Genomic DNA, 26,548 nt, shown 5'->3' with positions numbered 1-26,548 from the left:
TACAAGGTCAAATCTGGATGGTAACGGGTCAAATTTAACCATTTGTTTTGACAGAATTATCACTCATTTCTGAATAAAATGACAAGAAAACTTCTCCATGAATGGAACACTAAACTTTTTGACCTTGACCGATTGCAAGCAGTTTTCATTCAGGAAGCAGAAACTGTGAGATGAACAAAGCAGAATGGAGAAAGTCTCAGTTTGAGAGGCGGCACTGCCGGGGGAATAGAGAGCTGGAGTTCACCCAGAAAAACAGCAAAGTTTAAAAACATCGGGTTTTGAAAACTTCAGCGGGAATCTCAACCTAAAACAAAACACTTTTCACTTGTCCATGAAGGATTAGCAGGTGACAGGCAGCGCCGTGTATTACTGCGCACTGACAGCCACAGAGAATGAGGCTCTCGCCGGCCTCATAGATAATCTGACACATGGTGATAATCAATGATTCAATGTCAGGGCAACACATGGGGTTGAAGATCATTTACTCATAGTGAACGTGACAATACAGTCCTGTCTAGGTGCTTTCCCTCACTGAGGTTAAGGATTGTCACTGTTGGGGAATTTGACATATACTCATAATTTACTCATATTACTATCGGATCAAGTCCAATCCTTCCCCATTCACACAAACCCGCAGATCTCCCAGGTGAACAATGTCATCAATCTGTACTTTAAATGTTCCAGATCTTTTAACTGTCTGACAGAGCACACCTTTCAAAAGTGACCAAATATCAAAGGCAGAATCAGAGTTGCTACATATTGAAGTCGCTGAGTTAAAATTATTGACTGTAACATGTGTACTTTATAAACAAAAGCCCCCAGTTGCAAACAGTGGAGATAAAAATATTGGACGGATATTTTGCTGGAGATTAAAGTCCACAAATGCTGATGCGGTGACTTTGGTTTCACCAGTTTCGACTTTCACTCGAGGAGTCAGAACTGCTTTGTAGAAAGTTAAATAATTCTATTTTGCTACTAATTGATGTGCGGGCTCGTGGGTCTAGGGGTATGATTCTCGTTTAGAGTACCTGGAACAATGAGCATGTGAGAGGTCACGGGTTCAAATCCCGGACGAGCCCTTCGTTCGCGTCTTTTTGACCAAGTCAAGCATTTTGATTTGTTTAAGGTACAAACGGCGGGATGGCTTTCTGCTGACTGGCTCCGAAAAAAAAGGCACAGAGTTTTCGAGCACGGAAAGAGCCCACTCAGACACCCACATGGCAGGAGCCCACACTCATCATGTCCGCGTCTGCCATGTGACATCTGGACGGGAAACATTCGTTCTGATTCTCGCTCCACAGATAGTGCCAGAAATACCGACAGCCCCCAGTATTTTCTGATTTTATTTCAGATTTCGAAAGTCCGCAGTATGTTACGTTCTATTAGGCTTTATGTTTTGGGCTAGCAAGTGCTGACAAGTGGCAAGTAACATTCGCGCCACACAAATGCCAGACAATGTCCATCACCAATAAGAGAAAATCTGACCTCCGCCCCTTGACATTCAATAGTTTTTCCATCACTGAATCGCCCACTGTTAGCAGGTGAGAATGATCTCTCCCCACTGTGACTGCGCTGATGAATCTACAGCTGGGGTGGGTAATCGAATGCCTTCCCACAGTCCCCACATTTCCATGGCTAATTTAACCTTGGAGCTGGACAACCAAAGGGAGCTGGATGAGAGGCAGCGACAGAAACGGGAAGAGAAGCGACATGATAGCGTTTGGTAAATGACTTGTCCCCGTTACCCTCCGTGATGAATTCCTGCCGTGTGTTACCTTCCAAGTTTCACAGGAGCCACAGTGATGAGGTTGGTGGGTTTTGGAAATTGAAAGTGTCACATGAGCAGTTTGCGGGACTATTTCACCTCACTGTCCATTTCCTGTACCAGCTAACAGGAATCACTGCTTTCATTGACTGAAACAGTCACTTGTGTGAGATATAAACATGGCAATGTGAAGGATAAAGTTGCATTTGGTGAAGAAAAAACCAGAAATAAAACAAAAGGCAGGTGGCTCATGGATCAATTATCATTTTATAAATTTTGCCGAAACTTCCCTGGTGGTCCAGTGGTTAGGATTCGGCGCTTTCATCGCCGTGACCCCGGTTCGATTCGCGCTCAGGGAATGTAGATTTATTACTGTACAACAATCCTGTGTTACTTCCCGGTCTGCACCAGTTCTGTCGGAATCAGCATCAGGAAGATTTCCTCTTTAGGATCTGAATTGGAAATGTCACATTTAAAGAGCAAAGAAAAAAGAGTGCGACAGGCTCCAAAGCGCTGATGTTACAAAATGCGGATGATTATTGGAAGAAAGATGAAAATGATGCATTAATGAATGGGTAGAAATCATTGCTCCCTTAGATATTTGCGAGACTAACGCTTTTAAATGTTGACACAGCCTAGCTGAACATTGCAGACAGGCAGTTTTCCTCTGTTACGCCTCCGGCTGTTTCTGTAGTGTAGTGGTCATCACATTCACCTCACACGCGAAAGGTCCCCGGTTCGTAAACCGGACAGGAATATTCATTAAGCTTTCTCATGTTGGATAAGGGTAAATTGTTAAATTTAAGTTTACTGCTCAACATTATCCGAACCTCGATGTTAAAGACATGTTATCATTGCTCTGATTTCACCCTCAGATACCTTCTGTGAAATAAGGTGCACTAACGGGAATGTTCGATGTTGATACCGAGCATTTATTCCCATGCCGTTCATTCTCCAACAGAATTTAACGGGTTTATAGGAGCAGACTAATATGGTTAATCACCCTCTGAAATATCTGATAGTAGTGTGAGCTCAAAAAGACAAATAGAAGTGATACTGTAAGTGAACTAGAGGAAATGGCGAACATTTCACAGAAGAATCTTTTAAAAATCGTTTTTCATCTCTAAGAAACAGGAAAAGCCACTCAGACAGATGAGGGAATCGAGACTCAGCGCGGATCTACTGGATATTCCTGTAACGGGCCGGAATTTATGCGCCTGAATGTTTCACGCCCATAATAAAAAACGCTCAAGGGTCACTAACAGATAATTCTTGATTCTCCTCCATTTACATGAAGGTGACTTTGTTTAAAAGCTGACGATAGTAAATCTGAAAATTGTGATCTATATTACCCGGTGATTCGATTGGTTCTCTTGGTCAGTTATGGTTGCAATTCAGCGATGTTCAATTTCAGAAATATTCAATTCATAATAAAGACATATGTATTAAATAATGCATTGATACAAAATATTGTATGATTTGTAAGAAGTCAGAAATGCTGAATTTTATGAAAAAATTGACAAAATAGTGTACATTCTCTAAGACATGTTGAATTTTGTCTAAAATGTATTTGAGGTTAGCGTTTATTTAATATCCTAATCTTATTAAATGATTTTTTTCCCGAAAAAATACTTAAAATAGTCGGTTGCTGTTCATGAGCAATTTCCTAACATTACTTTCTCCAGAGAAGTTGAAAATATGCTCGCCAGCATTTGTCTGAATAAGTATGAAGGTATTAAATACCTTTTCCATCGGAAGTAACAAGGAATTTGTGAACACCTTTTAAAGGTCCGGACTGAGCCAACCAGGAGTACGAACCAAGAATCTCCTGCTCTGTAGTCAGTTGCAGTTATCCATTGCGCCATTGGCCCACAAGTAAAATTGCGTTAGTTGTTACGTATTAACTCGACGTTTCGAAAGTTTCAGGCACAAGAATTGTCAGAAAGTTTGCTTTTACTTGTGAGGAAAAGGTCCATTATTGAGATTGTCTTTATTCATTTACTATCAATCCTAATTGCCCTTGAGTTGAGTAACAGCAGTTGAACGGGCTGTCAAATGTTTCTGTCCATGAGGACTTGGTGATAAGCTTAAACGAAACGCCCTTCAGCCAATCCATCATCTGTATTTGCAAATTAAAACAAGGTTCTGCCGAGATTTGAACTCAGATCACTGGATTTAGAGTCCAGAGTGCTCACCATTACACCACAGAACCCAACATATAGGCACAGCCTGAAAATCGTGAATCAATACTTGTGCCAATTTGAACAGCAGGGAGAAATATCAGTCCCGTTGCACAATTATTCATATTTATATTTCCCTTGCTGGTTCCTCCTGTAAAAATGAGTAGGCTACTTTCCACTGCATTAAATTTCACTGTAACTGACCACATTCAAACACCAATGTTTGCATCGAACTGACATAAACCTTACTGCAGTAAATCCACTGAACAACATCAGCTTATCACAGCTCTGCTTTCATCACACTGGAAGCCAATGTGAAAATATAAACATTTTCAAATCTTAACAGACAGGAAGGAGTGTGTGAGTGCGGACAATTGGCGCTGTGCACATTCCTGTAATCAGTATCTGGGAGAATCAGGCAGATGGGATCCTGGTGGTCTCGTGGTTAGGATTCAGCGCTTTCAGATGTCACAGACTGGCCTCGATATATGAAGATTTAATGCATTTTTTAACGTAAGAGTAAAAAGCTTTAGGGTTTTCCTTTATCCGACTTGCCAAGGACTTCTCATGCCTCCTCCTATCTCTCCTAAGCCCTATTTTTTTAACTCATTCCGAGCTAACTTGTAACCCTATATCGGTGTTATCAAGTGTTGAAAGTGAAAGTTTGGCCTGGTGTCGCACTGGGTACCAGCTTTGAAGAAATGTTGCAACTTAAAGCTTTTGCAGAATGGCATGATGCGTATTGTAGTGATATGAGTTGTGTATAAGAGACAGTGTGCAAATGATTTGAATACGTTTTAAGCGTGTTTAGACTGATGTGGAGAAAGCAGAGGCATATTTGGGAGAAAGAGGCTGTGTGAGAGGGGAATTGTTGCAGAGTGCTTGTGTTTTGGAGGAAGGTTGAAAGTTTGAGATGCGGTTACGAATGAAAGGAAGGTGTTGAACAGAATAAGAGGCTTGTGCGATGTTGCGTGTGAGATTTGAGTGAGAGCATTTGTGGGCATTTCGGGAACGAAAGGACAAAGTAAGGAAATTACAATGCTGCTGAGTGTGAAGGAATAGAGAGCATGTGGGGGTAATACTAGCAAGAGTAACATTTGTGGTTCAGTGGTAGAATTCTCGCCTACCACGCGGGAGGCCCGGGTTCGATTCCCAGCCAATGCAAAGCTTCTTCTTTCTCCGTTCACTCTGTATATTGAAGCGAATCGCCTGTAAAAATTGGGGGAAAACAAGGGAAATATTAAGTCATAGAACTAAATCCTGAGGGAAATGGATCACAATACTCGGATAGGAGCTGCAGTTGTGAATGGTGTTAATGATGATTGAGTGGAATGTATTGGATCTTCGGGCTTCTGGTGGTTAGTTCCCTTCCCTCCTGTTAAATTCCTGCCTGTGATAAGAGACATGGGTTCATTTTACCTGCCCGTTCATCGGAGAAAAACACTACAGCAGTGCTGCGGGATCAACGGAACTAAAGAGACTTGTATAGAATTGTAAACAGTGCCGTCATGCTGCAGTTCTGGAACAGGTTTTCAGAAATAGAATTGTGGTCATTGACACACTAGTTTAGAATATATTTAACTACTGTTGTCTCAGTCTCTGTGGCGCAATTGGTCAGCGCGTTCGGCTGTTAACCGAAAAGTTGGTGGTTCGAGACAACCCAGGGATGGATTTTTGCTATTTTTCTCACTATCAGCATTCACGGGTAAACAGTTGCCTGCTTCAACTCATTGAAAAGTTTGGAACTACGAGAGAAAATTTGGTAGTGTACAAGCTGAGACATTGTATATACCTCTGATTCTGTGTGTGCCCTTGCATCTTTCGAGTTACGAGGATCTCTATATGTCTGCGCCTGAATCTTGGTATATCTGAATCTAGTGTGCCCCTACATCTATATGTGTCCCTGAATCTGTGTATGCCCCCCTGTTTCTCTGTAGGGTCCAATACCTGTGTGTGTGTGTGTGTGTGTGCGCATCCCTGTAAATGTCTGATTCTTTGTGCCTTTTTTAAGACTAAACGGTGAAAATGTCTTACAAACGAATTGCAGACGGCAGCAATGTTTACCCACTAAGATTCTGAATTTGATTAACGTCTGATAACTGCATCGAATGTACAGTTTGAAGTCTCACATAATCCCAACTTCAATCTCCAGACATTATCTCCCAATGGGAAATGAAGAACACGATTTATCTGCGGTGCCTGGTTATAAAAAGGGCGAATACGCCAGCCGAGATCCTTCTATAAACTCCAATCTCGGACAATATCGTTCAATATTCATATTTCAGTAACCGGTTCGCAGACTCACAAGCATCAGCACCTGCAGTCGCTGCTGTCCGCCAGCAGATGGTGGTGTTGTATCACTTTAATCTCAAGGTGAGTGCAGCAGGTTTGAGAAGATATTTGAGGAAAATTTATTTCCCTGTTTCCATGGAAAGGGAACAATCAGTAAAGCAATGGCATTAATATCTCTGTCAGTAAGATTCACAGGGAAATCTGGCCGAAGGATAGTGAATTTAATACTTGCATTCATATTTACCTTCCGGTTACTGAACATGTCGATTACCAGCTAATTATTGTATAAACTTACCATTTTGTGATTTAAAGATTTGTCTCTTTTATCATCCAGACATTATCAAATAATATTTCATTATAATTGGACACATGTCTCTTTTTCGCTGGATTTTCCATTCCTCGGCGCTCATTTTTTTTCCTTAGTCCGTTCAGAAATCCAGCCGAACCCTGCCTCTATAATATGTTCTGTGTATATGTAAATAAAGTTCCTTGTTATAATTTTTGACTTCAGCACAATTCGAGCCCTAACTCACTCTGATCTATAACACTATTTCATCCACACAATTATATTGCACTTTTTAGTTATTATCCATCTATTCTTCTCACTCGCTCTTTGTTCGATTCCATCTATTAGACACATTTGATAGAAAAACAATTAGTGAGAAAGTGTCTGCTTTATTAGTGATACACGGGTGTGTTCAGTAGTGCATGACATAGAGCCTAGCACAATAATATCTGAGATGGAGCCTAATGTAACGTAAGTGAACTGTTGACTAAGTAATAATAGTTCAGAGACGATGACTTGTAGCATTTATCATGGCATGTCCACATGTATTAATAAATGAAGCGGCATGTAATGTAGTGTAAACAGTTGCAAAGTCTATTGCAATAATGATTCAAATGAGTCAAACGCAGTATATACAGAGACATGGCCTAGTGCATTACTGTACAAGACTGCACCAAATGTGTGATTGTAGTGAACACTGCCATGAACAGTCATAAACGAGACAAGGTTAATTGTAGCCCTGATAGAAGCAAAGCCCAGTGCATGAATGATAAAATTAAGCTTCAGATTGCGTGATCATTGGTCCCAAACTGGTTGGGAGTATATTTAGTTGCTGTCTCTGTGGCGCAATTGGTCAGCGCGTTCGGCTATTAACCGAAAGGTTGGTGGTTCGAGACCACCCGGGGACGGAATTTTACTATTTCCTCACCATCAGCATTCACGGGTAAACAGTTGCCTGTTGGCAATGGGTCCGTGGGTGCCAATAAAAATTAGCTATCAATTGTTCCCGGCTGTACTGTTATCTGGTATTACCAACATTATATAATGACGATTGACTTCAAACATATTACATATAACATTATACATACATATATACATACCTGTACACCATTACATATATATATCATATATATAAATGCTTCCATTATACCTTTAAACATAAAAAAAATTGAAAAATGAACTTGTTGCTGAGCATTTGTTCCAATTCCATATTCCTGCTTCCTTTCATTCCTGGATAGATCATAAATCTGTCTAACCCAAACTGAAAAGTGTTCAATGATGGAGTATCAGAATCCTCTGGGGTAGAGAATTCCCAAGATTCACCAGCCTTTGAGTGAAGCAATTTCTCCTCATCTCAGTCCTAAATCATCAGCTTCTTATCCTGAGATTGTGCCTCCGCGTGGAAATAAAACAAAATGCAGGTGACATTAATATTTTAAAATCAGCTAGCTTCCCTGGTGGTCTAGTGGTTAGGATTCGGCGCTTTCACCACCACCGCCCGGCTTCGATTCCCGGTTAGGGAGTGTAGATTTATTGCTGTACAACAATCCTGTGTTACTTCCCGGTCTGCACCAGTTCTGTGGGAATCAGCATCAGGGAAATTTCCTCTTTAGTGTCTGAATTGGAAATGTCACATTTAAAGAACAAAGAAAAAAGGGAGCGACAGGTTACAAAGCGCTGATGATACAAAATGCTGAGATTATTCGAAGAAAGATGAAAATGATGCATTAATGAATGGGTAGAAATCATTGATCCCTTAGATATTTGCGAGACGAACGGTTTTAAATTTTGCTGTTGGGGATAAGATGTACAATCAGGTTGAAAGTAACGGTTATCTTCCTGAATTCAGTGACATGGGCTCTCAGTCTCACCATCGGAACCTGCAGCAACACAATGTAGTTGAACATTGCAGACAGGCTGATTTGCTCCGTTAGTTTTCCAGTTGTTTCTGTAGTGTAGTGGTTATCACGTTCGCTTCACACGCGAAAGGTCCCCGGTTCGAAACCGGGCAGAAACAATCACTAAGCTTGCTTATGTCGGGGAAGGGAAATTATTTGGTTTCAGTTTGTTGCTGCACATTATCCGAACCTCGATGTTAAAGACATGTTATCATTTCTCTGATTTCATCCTCAAATACTTTCTGTGAAATAAGGTGCACTGACGGGGAAGTTCGATTTTGACACCGAGCATTTATTCGCATCTCGTTCAGTCTCCAACAGAATTTAATGGGTTTATAGGTGCAGACGAATATGGTTATTCACCATCAGAAATTTCTGATAGTAGTGTCTGCTCAAACAGACAGATACAAGTAATACTGTAAGTGAACTGGAGGAAAAGGCGCACATTTCACAGAAGAATCACATGACGAAAACGACACTGCACACACTCCTGCATTCAATCTTACAAAAGCAGTAAGGATCAAAATTTAAATCAATTTCGCTCGCGTTGGGATTCGAACCCACACCTCCACGGAGATTGGAGCCTTTGACCGCTCGGCCATACAACCACATTGACATATGTCACAATCATATTATAAGAACATAAGAACATAAGAAATAGGAGCAGGAGTAGGCCATCTAGCCCTTCGAGCCTGCCCCGCCATTCAATAAGATCATGGCTGATCTGTCGTGGCTCAGTTCCACTTTCCCGCCCTCTCCCCATAACCCTTAATCCCCTCTCTTATCAAAAACCAATCAACCCGCTTCTTAAAAATATTTAGCGAGGCAGCCTCCACCACTTCAACGGGCAGAGAAATCCAGAGATTCACCACCCTTTGAGTGAAGAAGTTCCTCCTCAACTCCGTTCTAAACCGCCTCCCCTTTATCTTGAGGCTGTGCCCCCTAGTCCTACTGTCTTTTTTGAGCGGGAAGAGTCTCTCCACCTCTATCCTATCCATCCCATTCATCATCTTATACGTCTCAATGAGATCTCCCCTCATTCTTCTAAACTCTAACGAGTACAAGCCTAGTTTATTCAGCCTCTCCTCATAGCTCAATCCCCTCAACTCCGGTATCAGCCTAGTAAACCTCCTCTGCACTCCCTCCAGGGCCAAAATATCCTTGCGCAGGTGCGGCGCCCAAAACTGCACACAGTACTCCAGCTGCGGCCTCATCAATGCCCTATACAGCTGCAGCAAGACCTCCCTACTTTTATATTCAATCCCCCTCGCTATGAAGGCCAGCATCCCATTCGCCTTCCTGACCACCTGCTGCACCTGCAAGCTGGGTTTTTGCGATTCATGCACAAGGACCCCGAGGTCCCTCTGCACCGTCGCCTGCTGCAGTTTTTCGCCACGTAAGTAATAGTCCTTCCTACCATTCTTCCTACCAAAGTGGACCACCTCACACTTGCCAACATTAAATTCCATTTGCCATTTCCTGGCCCATTCGCCCAGCCTATCTAGATCCTTCTGCAGACTCTCCACACCCTCCGCACAATTTGCCGTTCCCCCAATCTTGGTGTCATCAGCAAATTTCGACACCCTGCACTCGGTTCCCTCCTCCAGATCATCTATATAAATGGTAAATAGCTGAGGCCCCAGCACCGACCCCTGGGGCACCCCACTAGTCACCATCCGCCAATCCGAATAACACCCGTTGACCCCCACTCTCTGCCTCCTATTTGACAACCAATCCTCTATCCACGCTAACACCCTACCCCCAACTCCATGTCCCCTGACCTTCTGCAATAACCTCTTGTGAGGTACCTTGTCAAACGCCTTCTGAAAATCCAGAAAGACCACATCCACCGGCTCTCCTCTATCCACTGCCCTAGACACATCCTCATAGAACTCCAGTAAATTTGTCAGACACGACTTCCCTTTAATGAAACCGTGTTGCGTCCGCCCTATCAAGCAATTCCCTTCAAGATGCCTCGCAATTTCCTGCTTAATGATGGATTCTAACATTTTACCTACCACAGACGTTAAACTAACCGGCCTATAATTCCCCGCCTTTTTCCTGGCACCCTTCTTAAACAACGGCGTAACATTAGCCGTTTTCCAATCTTCCGGCACTTCCCCGGAATCCAGCGACGTCTGGAAAATAACCACCAAGGCATCCACTAGCACCTCCGCCATTTCTTTCAGAACCCTCGGATGCATTCCATCCGGTCCTGGGGACTTGTCCACAATCAGCCCCTCCAGTCTGTCGAGCACCACCTCTCTAGTAACAGTAATGTCATTAAGACCCTCCATTCCTACCACCTTTCCATCGCTAACACCCGGCAAATTATTCACGTCCTCCTCCGTGAAGACAGAAACAAAAAAGTTATTCAAGACCTTCGCCATATCCCCATCCCCTACCACTAGCTCCCCTTTCTCATCCTCTAAAGGACCAACGTTCACCCTAGCCAGCCTCTTCCTTTTTATATATTTATAAAAACTCTTGCTATCCTTTTTTATATTAAGTGCTAGCCCAGCCTCATAGCTTCTCCTACCCTCCTTTATCAACTTCTTTGTCAATCTTTGTTGACATTTAAACCTTTCCCAATCCTCTTCTCGCCCACTGCTCTTAGCTACTCTAAATTCCTCCGCTTTTAATTTAACACTTTCCTTCACCTCCTTCGTTATCCACGGCTTATTACCTCTCTTCCTACTGTCCTTTTTAACCATCGGAATAAATTTCTGCTGAGCACCAAGAAAGATCTCCTTAAAGATCCTCCACTGCTCCTCAGCAGGCCTACCTTCCAACACATTCCCCCAGTCCACATTCGCCAATTCTTCTCTCATCCTACCATACTCCCCTCTATTCAAACAAAGGACGCGCGTCCGGGAACCCACTTTCTCCTCCTCCATCTGCACCAGAAACTCCACCATACAATGATCACTCTCTCCAAGAGGATCCTTCACCGCAAGGTCCCTAATTCTACCCGCCTCATTACATAGCACCAGATCCAAGATAGCTTGCTCCCTCGTCGGCTCCAACACACACTGTTCAAGGAAATTATCCCGGCAGCATTCCAAGAACTCCTCCTCGAGCCCACCTCGTCCAACATGGGTCGACCAATCAATATGCAGATTGAAATCTCCCATAACTACTGCCGTCCCATTCCTGCACGCCGCACTTATTTGCGTGTATTATTTAATGGAAAAGTTACTGAAATTCGTTTAAAGAAATGGAGTTGGGAAAGGCCATCGGGAGGATTGAGCCTGATCCTTCTCTGAATTGGGTCAGCTTGAACTGTGTAACAAACAGAAATCATCTCACTTTAGAAACACAATGAGCTGCACTGAAGGGACACCATCATTTAAACTGTCCTTAAGCTCGTCGTTTCTTAATTTCCTGTTGCTCTGTGTTTTGAAGGGAAGTAGTGGGGGCGTGGAGATGGCCTTCGCGTGATATTCGTCTCCATCGAGTATACACTGAAGGCTCTGAAGAAGATGTCACAGCTTCTGAACTCTGGGGACTTACTGGGGGTGGGAGAACACTCTGACTGCCGGGTCCCGGAGTAACAAGGTAACACTGAGCTGGTGATGGCGGAACCCGGGTGTTCCAATGGTGCAACGCCATCGTTTTCATCACCATGGGCTCGATGACAGGTGTCAAGTGTGGAAATAAGCAGAGTATGTTTTTATAATGAGAAACCTGCCTATTGTGTGACGGAAGAGAAGGAAGAGAAAGGCTAAAATGACGATGATCCGCTGATTGGGAAAGTCACTGTCAGCTTCCCTGTTGGATCAGTGGTTTGGATTCTGCACTGTGGCCACAAGTTTATATCACTTGTGTGTGATATAAACATGACAATGTGAAGGAGAAACTTGTATTTGGTGAATAAAAAGACAGAAACAAAACGAAAGGCAGGTGGTTCATGGATAAATTAATATTTTATAAAGCGTTTTATCAGCTTCCCTGGTGGTCTAGTGGTTAGGATTCGGCGCTTTCACCGCCGTGGCCCGGGTTCGATTCCCGGTCAGGGAATGTAGATTTATTCAAATCCAGAAATGTTTATTCAGCTTTCTCAAGTCGGGTAAGGGGAAATCATTTGACTTCGGTTTGTTGCTCAACATGATCCGAACCTCGATGTTAAAGACATGTTATCATTGCTCTGATTTTACCCTCAAATACTTTCTGTGAAATAAGGTGCACTGACGGGAAAGTACGATTTTGACACCGAGCATTCATTCACATCTCGTTCAGTCTCCAGCAGAATTTAATGGGTTAATAGGTGCAGACTAATATGGTTAATCACCATCTGAAATATCTGATAGTATTGTGTGCTCAAACAGACAGTTACAAGTGACACTGTAAGCGCTTGCAGTCTCGATGTTGTGCTGGTTGTTATAATTCACACTCAGTTACTGGTTTGAAAAGAGTCATATTGAACTCGGAAACTTAACTCTGTGTCTTGCTCCACATTTATTGCAAGCCCTGCTGAGAAATTCCAGTCCTTTCTGTTTTTATTCTAACAGGAATCATAGGAGGAGGAGCAGACCACTCGGTCCATCGAGATTTCCACCATTCAATACCATCATGGCTGATCTTGGGATACAACTTAGTTTTTCCATCAGCTCCCCAGATCCCTGAATTCTCCAAGAGATCAGAAACCTGTTTATCACAACCTTAAATGTGCTCGATGATGGGGCGTACATAACTGTCAGGTACAGAAAATACCAAAGATTCTTGCCCTTTGAGTGAAGTAGTTTCTCTTTATCTTAGCCCTAAATGACCAGCCGGTGATCTGTGCCGCAGGGGGTTAGATTCCCGACCAGCAGAGAAAAAGAAAATCTCTCAGCCTCCATCCTATCAAACCGAATCAGAACTGTGTAAGTTTAAACAGATCACCGCTTATTCTTCTAAACTCCAGAGAATTTCATCACAGGACAACTCACTGACCCCAGGGAACAATCTGGTGAACCTTCTCTTTACCGTTTCTAATGCAAAGCGTAAACATTTTTAAATGTGAAAGTCACATCTGCACAGAATATTCAACCTGGTTTCCACAAAATCCTGTGTAGCAGCAGAAACACCTCGTTATTTTTAAACTCCAGTCTGCCGGCAATGAGAACAAAATGTAATTTCCCTTCTAATTATCTGCTGCACCGACATGCTAACTTTAAGCATTCCTTGTACAAGCGCATCTATTCCATTCTTAATATCAACATTTATATTTCTCAGCTCGTCAAATATGTTCTGCTCTTTCGATTTCTTTTCACGAAGAAGAAAATCGTTTTGCTTTCCAAATTAGCACCGAATCTGCCCCTCCACTCATAAGAGGACTCCTTTTCACCTCCCAATGTGTCTGCCTTTTTCCAACAGTTTGTATCAGCTAAACTTTGGACGGAGGCTACAGCAAGAATTGAACTCACGGCTCATGGTTTTACAAGACCAGTGCTCTAACCACTGAGCTATGGAGCCAAATGCTGTGAGCACCTTCCGGTACTAGTAAGATTATCAGTGGATTGAGGAGCAGGATGGGGTTTGTGGTGGGGGGTTTTTGATGAATGTGGAAATGTCTGAGGTGGAGAGCAGGAAGTTAAAAGACACACCTTGAAAGTGACATGATTTGACATGTGTGCTGTGTGTGTATCTGACATGTATGTTGTGCATCTGGCATGTATGTTCTTCAGAGTTTACCCTTAGTGTAACATCTCTGACTTCTCCAGCTCCGATGCCAGTTCATCCAGCTGGAAGATTTAAATGTTGTTCCCTTCACAGACTCTGTGAGGCGTGTTTTCATTAAATAAAGAATTGAACAAAAAATGGTTCACTCCATGACTGGGAATCGAAACCGCGTCACGGCGCCGATCCTGATCACTGGACCTTCAGTGTTGCTGATGTGAGAGATTTGTAATGCATTGATCATCTCTGTACCCATTGCTTTATTTCCAATAATTTTCAACAAAAATAAGTCACGATGAGAAATGACGGGAGGTGAAAATGGTAGGATTTGAACCTCAGTTAGAAAGTTCCAACCCATCCTCTGGGCAGGGATTGCAGTCTCAATGTTGGCAAGTCTCTTGCTTATATCGACAAACAGCCATTCAGCCTGTGTTCCTGTCTGTCTTCTCGATCGGAGTAACTCCGTTTGATGAAGTGTTATCTGGACTCGAAACGTCCGCCCTTTTCACTCCTTACAGGTGCTGTCAGACATTGTGAGATTTTGGAGCATTTCCTCTTTTCCCATCCGCAGTAATTTGTTTTTATCACTGAGGACATTTGGTTGAGATTATTTGAAGAGAGATGAAAATGATGCATTAACGAATGGGCAGAAATCATTGCTCTCTTAGATATCTGGGAAACGAAAGTTTGCAGCTTACCCGCCAGCCGAAATAGCTCAGTTGGGAGAGCATTAGACTGAAGATCTAAAGGTCCCTGGTTCAATCCCGGGTTTCGGCAGGATCACCTTGCTGGTTTTCTGTGCTAATTGGTAGTACATTTTGCCTCACACGGTCATCAAACATCAGTTCACACAAGCTGCAACAGACCAAATACCAAATGGCTTTCTGCTGACTGGCTGTGTAAAAAGGCAGAGCTTAAGAGCACGGAAAGAGCCCACTCGGACACCCACATGGCAGGCGCCCACACCCATGCTGGACGGGACAAGTTAGTTCTAATTCCCGCTCCACAGACAGTGCCAAACGTACTGACATCACCCAGTATTTTCTGTTTTTATTTCAGATTTCGAAAGCCCGCAGTAGGCTACTTTATGTTTGTGTTTGGAGCTGACAAGTGGCAAATAACATTCCCGACACACAGAATGCTGAGAGGCTTGGTGATGCTGTTGTCTGTGTGGTGTTGGAGGGGTGCGGGGGTGCTGCCGGGTGGAAGTGGTCTTGTGTTTGGAAGGTGCTGTCTAAGGTGCCTTTGGTGGATTCTTGCATCATGCAGACAAGTGGGGAACATTCTATCGCACTCCTGACTTGTGCCACGTCGATAGTGGACTGTTCCACTGATTCAGGGATTATTTCCTCGAGTGGATGTAGCTGTCACTCGGGGGCATAGCTATAAGGTTCATATAGGAGGGGTGTCCGAGGTATGTTCTTTACTCAGAAAGTGGTTGGGGTGTGGAATGGACTCACTGCTGTGATAGTGGAGTCGGACACTTTAGGAACTTTCAAGCGGTTATTGGGTCGGCACATGGAGCACTCCAGAATGATAGGAAGTGGGATAGCTTGATCTTGATCTCGATTATGGGTTCGGACAAAGCTCAGCACAACATCGTGGGCCGAATGACCTGTACTGTGATGTACTGTTCTATGTTCGATGTTTTTTGGGAGTCAGGAGGTAAGTTACTCCTGCAGGATTCCCAGCCTCTGACCTGCTCTTTTAGCCACTGAACGAACTGATAAAATGTGTGCTGAGTCAGAATAGGTCTATCTTCTTTCCTGCTCTGTGTTGTCATGAATTTTCAGCACTTTTGTCTTTTCCTGAATGTATTTTGAGGCTGAAGTAAGAGCCAATGTCATATGATTGTAAGATCTGTGTTCAGGTAATATTCAATAGTGGATTCACTGGCGGGAGGGGTGCGGTTTCCAGCCATGTTGTTGACGCTGGATTGATAACGCAGAGAAGCAAATGACGCTTTGAGAACCAGGGTTCGAATTCCAACACAGCAGGTTAACTCAATTCAAGGCAAAGTAGAATGACTGTGAGTGAGAATAGTAAATTTCAATTATGTAACATTTCCTCACTAAATTGAATATGTTTTGACCATGTTTCCGCCAATTTTGAAGCTTCGGACGGATATGTAAATAGTGCTGCATGTGGTTTTGCTGTGGGCCAGTGGCGCAGTGGATAACGCGTCTGACTACGGTTCAGAAGATTCCAGGTTCGACTCCTGGCTGGCTCGCTATGTCCCTTTACTTTAAAAACTCCATGTTCGTGTTGATGAAAAATATTTTTTTTCATTAATTTTAGACCAATTCTGGGAAATGTTGACCAAATGCAATCAGCTTCTGTGAAGATATTTATCTTAGCTACTTATTTTTCAAAAAACAATGTTGACAAAAAAAATGAAAAAAACTTTTCTTTTGAAAGAAAAATGTTTCTTTTTTAAATGAAAAATTCTCGTTAAAGTATTTGGGAAAACTACGTCAGCAAGTTTAACCTACCTTTTAAAAGTTGGAAATTTCTCGAAAAAAAATGGAAACATTACATTTTTCAGAATGGTGAAAATATTTTCTAAAAAAGTTGATGAAATCTGTTGAAGAATTTCTTTTAAGCATGTTTAATTTTAAGAAGCAAAATACAGAGTTTTTTTTTAAGCTGACAAATTTCAATTAAAACAGATGGAGGAATTTCTTCGGAGTCAGTTTTATTCTGAAAAGTTCAAATTAGCCAGAAGTTTCTGGTTTGTGATGCTGGGATTGTTGTCCATTGGAGAGGAGATTGAGGAGTGATTTAATCGAGGTGAACTAGATTAGGGCAAGTTTATAGGGGGAGCGGCAATTTATAAAATTTGGGGCAAGTCGGGGACATCACACATGCACACACACCTACACACTCTCTATCTCTCTCTCTCACGCTCACACACACACACACACACACACACACACTTGCTCAATAATTGCCAGACTCGAGTCGAATTGCTATTATGCGACACAAACCGCTTCTTTTTATTTTCCAACAGAGGAATTAAAGAGCAGCAAAAAAACGAAAAGCACCGACATTGCAGACACCTGGAACCAGAGGATTATCACACTGTGCATTGTCAGACCAATTGAACTGGCTGACAAATTGTCCTCTCGATTGGTGCTTTGTGATACATTGAAACAAAACACTCTTCAGCAAATCAACCATCTGCATGTGAAAACAAGGTCCCACCGAGATTTGAACTTGGATCGCTGGATTCAGAGTCCACAGTGCTCCCCATTACACCACGGAACCACACACGCCCATTGAAAATCCTCGTTCAATATTTCTGCCGCCTTGAATAGCAGAGAGAAATGTAAATCCCGTTGAGCAATCCCCTCAATGGCCAACACCCATTCATACTCGCATTGCCCTTACTGGTTCCTCCTATAAAAATGCTGGAAAATCTCAACATCTTTAACGAGAAACAATAAGTAGTACTACAAAACTGAAACATTAGTTCTCCTGATCCAGGAATCTGAAACACGGGGACACAATCTCAGGATAAGGTGCTGATGATTTAGGACTGCAATGAGGAGAAATTGCTTCACTCAAAGACTCGTGAATCTTCGGAATTCTCTACTCCAGAAGGTTCCGATGTTCCATCATTGAACACATTTCAGTTTGGGTTAGACAGATTTATGATCTATCCAGGAATGAATGGAAGCAGGAACATGGAATTGGAACAAATGCTTAGCCACAAGTTCATGTTTCAATTGTATTTCTTTAATAATATAATGGAAGCATATATATAATGTTATATGTAATATGTTTGAAGTCAGTTGTCATTAAATAATGTTGGTAACTCCAGATAACAGTACAGCCGGGAACAATTGAGAGCTATTTTTTATTGGCACCCACGGACACTTTGCAAACAGGCAAGTGTTTGCCGATGAATGCTGATGGTGAGAAAATAATGAAATTCCGTCCCTGGGTGGTTTCGAACCACCAACCTTTCAGTTAACAGCCGAACGCGCTGACCAATTGCGCCGCAGAGACTAAGACAATCACCCGTTAAATACATTCTAAACTAGTGTGTCAATGACCACAATTCAATTTCTGCAAAACCTGTTCCAGAACTGCAGCATGACCGCACTGTTTACAATTCTGTACAAGTCTCTTTAGTTCCGTTGATCCTGCAGCACTGCTGTAGTGTGTTGGTTATTCCCTTTCTCCTATGAACGGGCAGGTAAAATAAATCCATTTCTCTTATCACAGGGAGGAATTTAACGGGAGGAAAGGGAACCAACCACCAGTAGCCCAACGATCCAATACTTTCCACTCAGTCATCAATAATACCATTCATAACTGCACCTCCTTCCGAATATTGCGATCCATTTCCCTCAGGATTTGTTCCAAGATTTAATATTTCCCTCGTTTTCTTCTAATTTTGATATAAGATTCGCTTCAATATACAACACAAATGGAATTACAAACCTGAGGGAGAACAGTAGGAAACAAGTCACTGGATAACACAAATCCCATGGTGCTCATTTCCAGATTCACAACACTCAGCTTTTCAACCAAATGGAGGAATTTATCACTGAAAAGTTTTGGAAAGTTGGTGTGAATTTTGTTTGTGAATCACTCGGGTGTTGTGCAAATGCTACTCGAAGGTTCAGTGAGCGGGATATAATCTGTCTGCGTTTTGCTGAGCTTGTGTTCGGTGTATGGGGAGGTTTGAACGGGGTTGGACCTTGTGTCCCGGGGATGGGCAGTAACCCGCTTATTGAAGCTGCAGTCGCCACTTTCTGCTGGCGATTGGAGACTGCGGGATGTAATCCTGCTGCTTCTCCCTGTCTCACTCACTGTGGAGCCGGGGAAAAGAGAATCATTGATGGGGTTGTTTCCCGGTCTGAAATGTGGCCTCGAATAACGGTTATTAACGGAGCTAACGCTGCGGGAGCCTTTAATAATCTGACAAAAGTCAGTGTAGTGTAGTGCTGCAGTGGCGCAATCGGTTAGCACGCGGTACTTATACAGCAGTATAGCCAGCGGGCTATGCCGAGGTTGTGAGTTCGACCCTCACCTGGAGCACTTGCGTTTTGGTGAGAAGATCGTCCAGTGTTCTAATCCCTTAACCAGCTCATAATCTGGGGATCACCAGAACGGGGGTGGGATTGAAAAACAATCCATTGATGATTGATGAAGAAAATATATTTCTGCCCAAGTCCCAACAGGGAATTATTCGTTAGGTGAATGTGGTCATCACTGCACTGCAGAAACGATGAGTTCTCTCCGCCTTGGATAAAACTATTTCTGAGGTCATCACTGCAGATGTCGGACCAGCTTTCTCGAAGTTCAACCCGTTGAATGTGATTAGCTAGAGTAGCATTGGCGATTCAGTGGTAGAATTCTCGCCTGACACGCGGGAGACCCGGGTTCGATTCCCAGCCAATACCAAGTCCGTTTTCTCTCCATTCAATCAACACTCTTTCTTTGCAATTCTGTACTGCCCACCTACTTCAATCTCTTTACCATTTGCCTCATGCTACTTTTCAACATCTGCATCACTTTCCCTTTTTTTCCCTCAGTCTTTCTTGTCTTTGATCTTAACCAGAAACGGAAGAACATTCAGGAAACCGAACCAAGTGTTTGAAATGTGCCCTCAACAATGATGTGCTCAGATTTATTCATATGTTCTATAATCCATGTGAGTGATGATAAACATTGGATTCTTAAACTCTTTCACAAGACCAATAAATAGACTCTCACTTTCTGCGTCAAAGCCCTGGATTATTTATTCCCTTCTTGTCTCCTCTAAACTAATATTTCGTCTTCAATTTCTTTCGCTTCTCCATTATACAGTTTGCATCTTTCTTAAAAAAAAACAGCGGTTTTTTGATTGTACTTCAAACAAAGCAGAATATCAATGGAGTCCTCCACCAGTCCCGTAGCATCAGAGGAAACTACACTGACAAGACACGCTGTAAATTTGAAGCCTTTTATGTTTTATATCAGACCAACCAATAGTTCAACGAAGATAAATATAAAATACTGTGGATGTTGGAATGTGATACAGAAACTGAAAATGCTGGAAAATCTCAGCAGGTCTGATAACATCTGTGGAAAGAGGATAGAGCTAAAGTTTCGAGTCTTGGAGACCCTTCCTCGGAGCTTAGCTCAGACTCGGAAATGTTGGTTCAATTAGTTCAATGAAGTTGTCCAGTCCATTATGGCAGTACCTTCGTTGAGCTGGACTTTCCTCCAGCGAAAAAAAATCGTTTTCAAATAGACATCGACAACTGAAAATATAGATGCGTTTGCCAGAATTAAGTGATTTATGATGTCCGTAGTGAATATAACCATACTGAATTTGATCTGACAACACTCAGTTGAGCCTTGTGAAGTAGATCTCTCGGGCACCTGAGAATTTGCTGGGATGAATCTGGTCGACATTGAACAGGCGCAAGCCAGTTTGGGCATGTACACGCCGATTGTAACCAGGTTGGACTGGAACCGTTTATTCTACATTACAGATGCTGAGCAGAGTACCCCAACATCCAATGTAGCTGTGCAGAGCCGGGGACGTTCGGCCTGAAAGTAACTGGGATGGACTGGAAATTAAACTTGGCCAAATTGATGTAATTGAAATGTCCTGGCAAAAATTAACATAATCGTAAAGAAAGGCGACTCCTAAGGTAACCATAGTTAAGTGCCCTTACCATGGTCACGAATAGATGGCTAGAAGTGGGTTGACTCAATGAGAGATCTTTAGAACTAAATTGCGTCCTATCATTTCGTCGGGATTTTGAACATTTCTTTTCTGTTTTCCATGGACTATTTGCATTTCTTAATGCAGTCATATAAGATGATTAGAGGTATAGATAGGGTGGACAGTGATAGCCTTTTTCCTCGGATGGAGAAAGCTAGCACAAGGGGGCATAGCTTTAAATTAAGGGGTAGTAGTTATAGGACGGATGGCAGAGGTAGGTTCTTTACCCAGAGGGTGGTGAGGGATTGGAATGCCCTGCCTGCTGCAGTTGTAAATGCGCCTAATTTGGGGTCGTTTAAGAGATCCGTGGATAGGTTTATGGATGGAAAGGGATTGGTTTAGGTTAGAAGGTCATTGCTTTTTAATTGGTCGGCGCAACATCGTGGGCCGAAGGGCCTGTTCTGCGCTGTAATGTTCTATGTTCTATGTTCTATGTTCAGTCCGAAGCCAGCAGCTATGTTCTGTACTGACACGAATATCCAGGGAAACTAGATTATGCCTTAGTCTCTGGGTATTTCACTCAAGGAGGTTTGAGAAATCATTGAAAAAAAATTATACTCGATCAAAACATAAACAGCAGCTGGGTAGCATCTGCACGAAATTGTTTTTCACACTAAATGTGAATAACATAAAAAGAATCATTTCCCTGGAGCCTCACGTTATGTATAAATGTTGCAACGTTTATTGTCATACCATGCATGCACAAAGCCTCCGATAAAAATGCATGTACCTCCAAAAGGGCTGGTGTTTGCCATTTACTATCCAGTCATTGCAGCTATTGGAGTTCCAGGTACAGTTTTGTTATTATCATGTACTGTCTTTGTTCAGCTTGTAACTTTTTTTTTCAGTTTTATCACGAGCACATCCCCAACACATGGCATTCACTTCTATCATTTAGAGTGATGAATTTTCCCCTAAAATATATCGATTCTTCGGGTCAACTGATATTTTGTTCTCTTTCACAGGATAATTTTATACATTTTAAGAGCTTTATTCTGGCACAATTTTCTGAATGAATTGTGAACGTTGTCGTTTTAGGCAGTGCCATTTCACTCAAGTAACAGAAAAAGGTATTGACATGATAATGTCTCTCATTCAACTGTGTTTTGCCTGTCTATGATCTGTGCTGCACTTTGGATCCCCCACCCCCCTCCCATCAAACTTGCCTTTTATCACTGCAAAATCAATTTAGAAATGCAGTTATATTTTCGTAGCAATGCAATTGTAGACGGATCCTTGAAAGTTATTATGTTGTACATGTAGTTCAATTACGGCATTGACACACTAACTGTTGCGAATTTTCACTCGGAAACCACAGCATCACTCTATTTCTGCAGAATTACTGGCGCTGCTATTGGAAGTTACAGCCATTCCATTGCAAACGAGTAACTTTTTATTAGTAGTATCATTGATGTTCCAGAATTATCGCATTGTCACCTCCCTGTACATGTAAATATGTTATTGTCTTCTCCCTGTTCCTGTATTGTTATCTAGAAATTCTAGATTTCTTTCATGTTGTTGATATTGGGAGAAATTGATTGATTCGTACGAACAATTGCTATCAGAATATCATGAAAGATTTTATTGACACACCTTCGGTATCAACGGGTTTTTGACAATATAGGAGGATTGCAATAGCGGCGCTTTGGTGAATGATTGGTACACACCAATAACAAGCAAAGCGCACTGTTTGGTCTCCAGTCTCGACCCTCGACACTCATTGCACAAGCCATCATTTCTCTCGATTCTTTTCTGATTACTTTGACCATGTTGACGGAGGCGGTAACTGTTGGTATATTTTGGATGGAATATAAGTGATTCTGGAAATGCTTTCATGACTGTTTCAGAAATTTCAGAAGAGAGGTTCAAAGGACCCAGTACTGCTTGCGAGTTCTTAATCTTCAAATATACACTTCACTCAGATTTGTATATTTTAACCCCTGCAATTAGAGCAATACTCTTTCCAAGTGTGTCCTTTGCGTCTGTCATTTACAGAGATTCATTATACATCAGCAATTACACTTCATTTTCAGGTTTCGAGCCCCTTTTAATATTTCCTCTGTAAATTCAGAGAAAAGCCAATTAGTTCCCCCTTCGTTGATTGAAGATTTAGAGTTGGGTTTAATGCAGGTGTTTCCAACAGTGAATATTTTAAGACTAATTCGCCAGGTGGGGCAACTATTGAAACTGAGCGAGATGGAAACTTTCCAGTTGAATATTGAAATGAATGCTTTTTATAATTCCATATTCAATATGTTCTGTTGGAAACTGCTGACTATTCCTGAAGGTGCATTTATGGGTTTTCAATATCTTCTTATCTTTCATTATATTTTATTGCATCATGATGCAATTCTATGTCAAAGACCCACCTTATTTATAATTCTTGTGATCATGTGAATGGAAACCTGAACAAGGGATAGTTTGCAATGTAGAATCAAGTCATAAGAGTTTCATGCACAATCTTGTATCATTTTGATGTGAGTTGATAAAGTAACATTTTGTCTCTCATGTCGCTGTGCATATATTCTCATGCCTTCTCTATTTTACAGCTAACTTGGCAGTCGCTGTAATCCTATGCCGAAGAAACTGTGGTCTCTCCAGATGTATAATTTATTATGTGGTGTCCATGGCGTTGACAGATCTCTTGGTCATTATTACCAGCGTGATATTAAACCGGATTGCTGGGAGTTATTTCCCTGGCAGTTTTCTGTCAGTCACCCCAATCTGCAGTCTTCATGTTGTGATAACCTATGCAAGCATTGATAGTTCTGCCTGGTTAACGGTTGCTTTCACCTTTGATCGATTCGTGGCCATTTGCTGCCAGAAGTTGAAAATCAAATACTGCAGGGAGAAAACAGCGGCGTGGGTCATAGTGACCGTCTGCACACTGAGCACTCTGAAAACATCCTTCCTGTATTTTATTTTTGAACCGTTATATATCATTAACAACATACCTTGGTTCTGTGTTATAAAACAAATATTTTACACATCCCTCGCATGGAACTCCTACGATTTGTTTCGAACAGTTTCAATGCCCTGTATCCCATTCATTCTGATTTTACTGTTCAATGCTCTGACTATCAGACACATTCTCGCAGCCAATCGGACCCGCACGAGGCTCCGGGCACAGAGTAATGGAGAAAAACAGAGAGACCCAGAGATGGAGAAACGGAGAAAGTCCATTATTTTACTCTTTGCCATCTCGGGCAGTTTCATTCTCTCATATGCGTTATTTTTTGTGACGATTCTCTATGTCCAAATTGCAAAGGTCCCTTATTTCTCAGATCCTGACACTAGTGAATGGTCATTTATCTTGGAGGAAAGCGGATATGTGCTTCAGTTTCTGAGTTCTTGCGTCAACCCGTTTATTTATGCAGGGACTCAGAGGAATTTCAAGACTGAGTTAAAGAATGGAGTGAATTATCTGCTGAGATTATTTGTTAATGTGTTTAAGATTTGAAAATATGAGATAGAAGACGAAAGTTTCATTTAACTCCAACAATTCCTGCATTTCTCAATGCCACACAAGGTCATCCTTCAAATATGTTCCTGTTTATGTACACCTAAACTAATGTGTGAATAAAGAAATGTATAAGGAAAACAGAACCAACGTAAAAAAAAAATCGGTATTGAAATCTTGAGAATCCATGGGTTTCCCATGTCTCCAACTCAGTGGTGGACCAGTGATGAAGGTTCGACCCGCTTACCTCCACGGTTCCGGTTTGATTCACAGTCAGTTGATATCGATCAATTCATTGTTCACCACACAGAGAACAGGTAAATAGTTTTGCCCCAGTGTGAGTTAGCATAACATAAAGGTTCATGGTGGGAGATATAGGTGTAATGTCCGAGGTAGATTCTTCACTCAGAGTAGTTGGGGTGTGGAATACACTGTCTGCTGTGATAGTGGAGTCGGACACTTTATGAACTTTCAAGCGGTTATTTGATTGGCACATGGAGCACTTAGGAATGATAGGGAGTGGGATAGCATGATCTTGGGTTTGGACAATGCTCGACACAACATTGAGGGCCAAAGGGCCTGTACTGTTCTGTAATGTTCAGTTTTCCTACGTGAGCTCGCTGGTGTTTCAGCATATAGAATGAATCAGTGAATCCCTTCAGTGATCACAGAAGGCTCTGGATGACCCTTCGTCAGAGCTGAAGACAAAGACATTTGGACGAGGTTTATACTGTAACGGTGAGGGATACATGTGTGTGGTGGGTGACAAAGGTGTCACATATAAATACAAAAATAGGCGGAATTTAAATGGTAATGAGCATGGCTAAGAAAGGTGTCGTTGGTTGTCCATTAGGAGATCAGAATGTGTAAATGGCAGGATAAATGAATTGTAAGAGAAGGCCCGAGTGGGGTGGAGGGAGTGGGGGGAAACAAGATAGAAAGTGAGATTTTAAATAAACAATATATAATGGAAATTATGAAGATATATAATAGTAAAAAAGTGAATAAATACCATATATGAAATGAAACAGAATAACAAGAAACGGGGTAAAGATGGAGGAAAAGAGATGCTCTGAAGTTGTTGAGCTCATTGTTCAGCCCGGAATGCAGTAAGTACCAAATCGGGAGATCAGGCAATGTTCCTCCAGTTTGCATTGGAGTACCTCCTGATGCCATTGCTTATTGTCCCTTCCATCACATTACTGATGATCAAGAGTAGACTGGTGGTTATTGGCGGTGTTAGATTTGAACTGATTTTTGTGAACTGGACAATCTTGGGCAAATTGTACCATTGGCCGTTAGATACCAGTGTTGTGGCTGAGGAACAGCTTAGCAAAGGTTGCAGCAAGTTCTGAGATTCATTTCTTCAGCACCATTGCCAGAATATTTTTCAGGGCTGTAGTATTTCTTCTTTCCAATGCCTCCAAGTTTGTTTTTTTTTTTGAAAACCTAAGGAATGGTGAGCTGTATCTGTTCCGTTCATTGACTACCCCACTCTGCCTCTATATTTATCTCCTTCTCTTTGGGCATCTGCCTTGGCCTTTCCCTCTTTCAGTCTAACTATCCATTTCCCCTCTTCTGTCCTTGTTCCTTCTATTCTCCCTGTCTGGGTGGAATTAAGTTTCATTGAATTGATTCCTGAAATGAGGTGGTTGTTGAGCTGGGGATCTATCCTGATTTTAAATGGTGGAGGAGACTCAATGGGACCTGTGATCTAATTCAACTCCCATGATCCTGTTCAAAGCCAAGACCAGCTCTGATTGCAATGACCCCTGCTGCTGTCGTTGATGGGGAGAATAAGTTTGGGATAGCGATATTTTGTGGAGGGGTGGGATCAAATCCCCACCCCCCACTGTCAGATTTTCACTTAAATTACTTTAAATGTTATGAGTAAATTTGGTTATCATGTGATTGTTAGAATTGAATGCAATAGAATGTATCATCATTCATTTTGATTGGAAGAACCAGCAGAAACCATGCAAAACGAGTAACTGATGGGCTTGAAACGAGTTTTGATGTTCCACCAGTTAGCCGGATCTGCACGCATGAATCACAGTGTTTCTGTAGTGTAGTGATTAACACATTGGCCTCAGGAGGAAGCTCCCCGATTCGAAAACCTGATAGAAACATTCCCAAATAATTCTGATTTCAGAATTGTTCTCGTTTCGCACCAAAGATTAATTGAGCTGATGAGTTATTATTTGGCATTTAAGGAATCACACAGGTAAGAATATTAAAGGAAGGTCTGTGATAGTGAGCAAGACAGGATGGATTATCTG

The 26,548-nt window shown here is 42.0% G+C and overlaps 9 non-coding genes across 9 annotated transcripts; 8 read left to right on the top strand and 1 right to left on the bottom strand.

Annotated features, from left to right (window-relative positions):
* Positions 1 to 5,038: 5,038 nt before the first annotated feature.
* Positions 5,039 to 5,109, top strand: trnag-acc (transfer RNA glycine (anticodon ACC)). Its single transcript has one exon. It is a non-coding gene; the product is annotated as a tRNA-Gly (tRNA).
* Positions 5,110 to 5,540: 431 nt separating this feature from the next.
* On the top strand, positions 5,541 to 5,614 carry trnan-guu (transfer RNA asparagine (anticodon GUU)). Its single transcript has one exon. It is a non-coding gene; the product is annotated as a tRNA-Asn (tRNA).
* A 1,743-nt stretch (positions 5,615 to 7,357) lies between these two features.
* trnan-auu (transfer RNA asparagine (anticodon AUU)) lies at positions 7,358 to 7,431 on the top strand. Its single transcript has one exon. It is a non-coding gene; the product is annotated as a tRNA-Asn (tRNA).
* Positions 7,432 to 8,467: 1,036 nt separating this feature from the next.
* trnav-cac (transfer RNA valine (anticodon CAC)) lies at positions 8,468 to 8,540 on the top strand. The gene has a single exon. It is a non-coding gene; the product is annotated as a tRNA-Val (tRNA).
* Positions 8,541 to 12,369: 3,829 nt separating this feature from the next.
* On the top strand, positions 12,370 to 12,441 carry trnae-uuc (transfer RNA glutamic acid (anticodon UUC)). Its single transcript has one exon. It is a non-coding gene; the product is annotated as a tRNA-Glu (tRNA).
* Positions 12,442 to 14,786: 2,345 nt separating this feature from the next.
* trnaf-gaa (transfer RNA phenylalanine (anticodon GAA)) lies at positions 14,787 to 14,859 on the top strand. The gene has a single exon. It is a non-coding gene; the product is annotated as a tRNA-Phe (tRNA).
* A 1,380-nt stretch (positions 14,860 to 16,239) lies between these two features.
* On the top strand, positions 16,240 to 16,312 carry trnar-acg (transfer RNA arginine (anticodon ACG)). The gene has a single exon. It is a non-coding gene; the product is annotated as a tRNA-Arg (tRNA).
* Positions 16,313 to 18,019: 1,707 nt separating this feature from the next.
* trnan-guu (transfer RNA asparagine (anticodon GUU)) lies at positions 18,020 to 18,093 on the bottom strand. Its single transcript has one exon. It is a non-coding gene; the product is annotated as a tRNA-Asn (tRNA).
* A 943-nt stretch (positions 18,094 to 19,036) lies between these two features.
* On the top strand, positions 19,037 to 19,131 carry trnai-uau (transfer RNA isoleucine (anticodon UAU)). Its single transcript has 2 exons — positions 19,037 to 19,074; positions 19,096 to 19,131. It is a non-coding gene; the product is annotated as a tRNA-Ile (tRNA).
* Positions 19,132 to 26,548: the final 7,417 nt, after the last annotated feature.

This window comes from Carcharhinus amblyrhynchos, unplaced genomic scaffold (assembly GCF_965287045.1).
Source record: "Carcharhinus amblyrhynchos unplaced genomic scaffold, sCarAmb.v2.hapA scaffold_38, whole genome shotgun sequence".
Classification (NCBI taxonomy): domain Eukaryota; kingdom Metazoa; phylum Chordata; class Chondrichthyes; order Carcharhiniformes; family Carcharhinidae; genus Carcharhinus; species Carcharhinus amblyrhynchos.
The sequence above is the reverse complement of the archived record's forward strand: the minus strand, read 5'-3'. Positions and strand labels throughout refer to the sequence as shown.